Source organism: Helianthus annuus, chromosome 1 (genome assembly GCF_002127325.2).
Source record: "Helianthus annuus cultivar XRQ/B chromosome 1, HanXRQr2.0-SUNRISE, whole genome shotgun sequence".
NCBI classification, from domain to species: Eukaryota; Viridiplantae; Streptophyta; class Magnoliopsida; order Asterales; family Asteraceae; genus Helianthus; species Helianthus annuus.
In genome coordinates this window covers 128,994,312-128,996,960 of record NC_035433.2, presented here as the reverse complement: position 1 = coordinate 128,996,960, position 2,649 = coordinate 128,994,312, and the positions used below count along the sequence as shown (strand labels likewise).

The following is a 2,649-nucleotide window of genomic DNA, read 5'->3' as shown; positions in this document are numbered from 1 at the left end:
GAGTTTTTCGAAATCAATGACCCCTGTCTTTCATTGTTATTCCTTGAATGAGGTAAGCAAGACCCCATACTACACACTACATACACATACATAAAAATTGGGTTCTATATTATTTGTATAAACACCGATTGGAAACCCTCACATTGCATTTAATGAAACCCTAATCAATATAAACACACACACTAACACTCACGAATCGAATTTATAAAAGGAAAAATTCGGGTTGTTTTTACCTCTTGCTGCTCCAAATCTTCATTACCATACATTATCTTCATCTTAGAGATATAGATATTGCACTTAAAGGTCTCAACCATCAAAATACGATCCAAGGGCTAAAAAGTGGTTCCTAATTATGCAATGGTTATCATTTGAACCTTATTCCATGAGACTTGAGGTAAGATGCAAAGAGCATTCTTTTGAGTTTTAAACCATCTGTAATTAAGTTCATTATTTAATCATTATTGTTGCAATTATTAGGTATTATAGATAATAATACCCCATGAAATTACCTTTTAGTAATTTTCGTTTCTAATTGGTTAGCATCTTTTAAGTTTTAAAACCATTTATAGTTATAATTAAATTCATAATAACGTTGATTAAGTTTTTTTATATTTAATTATTATTATTATTATTTTTATTTTTATTTCATATGATGTTCATCAACTATCTGATAAAATTGCAAAAAAGGTTGTAACCTTATTTGTATGATGTTTAGCAATTACTAAACCAAATAATAATGACTTAATTATAAAATTCAATCAACTAATCGGTTACGGAGAACTTGAAATGGAAAAGCAATGTAAATATGAGGAAGGTGATGATGTTCAACTAAGTCAAATGATTTAATTCTTTATCAAGTATTTAACAATACTTAATTTATAAAGTTATCAATTTAATTGTATTTATCAATTTATACTCATGTAGAAAGACTAATTCCCTTTACTAACTTCATTGAGTTGTTGTACTATAAGCATAATATGTTGCAATTATTTAAATTTGGTTGGAACCCTTGTGAAATGCTTTATACGATAGTATAGATAAACGCAATCAATTTAAATCTTTTGCGCGGGTTGAAAACATCCGAGCCCTTAAAGTTTGCTGTCCAATCCTGTCAAACAATACCTCCTCAAATATTTCCTCTGCATCTATATTGCCTATATATAGTATCAATTAAATCACACAAAAGCATCATATGTTTAAAAAAAATAGTAAAGTAGAAATTAAAAAAGGAAATACCAATAGGCCAAATAAATGTCTATCTCCAAATGAATAACTTTTCTCGTACCCACCCTTTTACACCTCCATATACATGAAGCTGCAAAAAGGAAAAAGACTATAAATTTATGAACAATTAAACAATACATTGGTAAATGGTTCCAGATACTATAGTCATGCAGGGGTACCTTGATGAAGTATGAAGTGTCTGTCTTTTTGTATCCAATAACCTGTGTGTATACTTTATATGTAATATAAAATCATAATTTGAAAAAAAAAAACACTAAATCACCAAAAACATAATAAAACATCAATATAAACTCATAGATTATGTAAAAGAAAACTGTTATCCCATTTGAATATTTTAAGAAACAAATCAAAGTTTTTTCGAATAAATGTTGAAATGGGTATAAAAGAACACACCTTTCTACCAAGATAAATAAATTTCATATCAAATTATCTCTTTCTTATCTCTTTCTTTTCGACTCTAACTCGCACAATAGTAGACAAAGGAGTTGATGTTGAGTGAAATGGTGAATTTATAGCAATGATAGGAGATTCCTTAATCGGTCAAATTTATTACATATTGATTGAAATTGGACCTTTGGAGTGCTTTTGCGGTTTATCCCAATAGGTTTCGTTTATTAATTGCATTTAAGAACCGAACTTATTATTGTATTATTATAATTAGTTGTGATTATATTCTCATTTAATTATTTTTTTTATTTTTTAATATTAATGTAGAAAGACCATTTCACCCCTTACTAACATCATTAAGTTGTTGTACCATAAGCATAAAAGATTGTAATTACTTAAATTTGGTTGGTATCCTTATGAAATGCTTTATAATATAGTATAGATAGATAGATATAGATATAGATAATTATTTTTTTTATTTTTTAATATTAATGTAGAATGACCATTTCACCCCTTACTAACATCATTAAGTTGTTGTACCATAAGTATAAAAGATTGTAATTACTTAAATTTGGTTGGTATCCTTATGAAATGCTTTATAATATAGTATAGATTAGGTTCTAGCATTAATGTACTATACTATATGTTAATATGGTGTTTCATGCATTGCTTTGTTGCAAATTGTGTTGTTTTATTTGTAAATTATTATTATTATTTATAATAATCTAATTAATTTAGCCAAAATCTTGTTAATAATATATTAGAATATATATATATATAGTTATTTTAATACTTTTATTATTTTAATATTATAATAATAATTCCTTTTTTTACTGTTTAACTTTAATTTAATGATTTTTTAGTATCACGGGGTGGGATAAGCTTGGTGTCAACCGGTACTGGTATCGAAAATACCGGTACGGTATTGTTTGGTATCGGTACAAATAGTAATTTTAATATTTTAATAATATATATAGTTTTTTATATATTTTTATTATTTTAATATTATAATAATAA

At 26.2% G+C, this 2,649-nt stretch overlaps 1 long non-coding RNA gene across 1 annotated transcript; it reads right to left on the bottom strand.

Annotated features, from left to right (window-relative positions):
- Nucleotides 1-1,098: 1,098 nt before the first annotated feature.
- On the bottom strand, nt 1,099-1,613 carry LOC110877860. The gene is made up of 3 exons (XR_002557345.2): nt 1,404-1,613; nt 1,237-1,315; nt 1,099-1,154 (listed from the first exon to the last, which is right to left on the bottom strand). It is a non-coding gene; the product is annotated as an uncharacterized LOC110877860 (long non-coding RNA).
- Between the last annotated feature and the right edge of the window lie 1,036 nt (nt 1,614-2,649).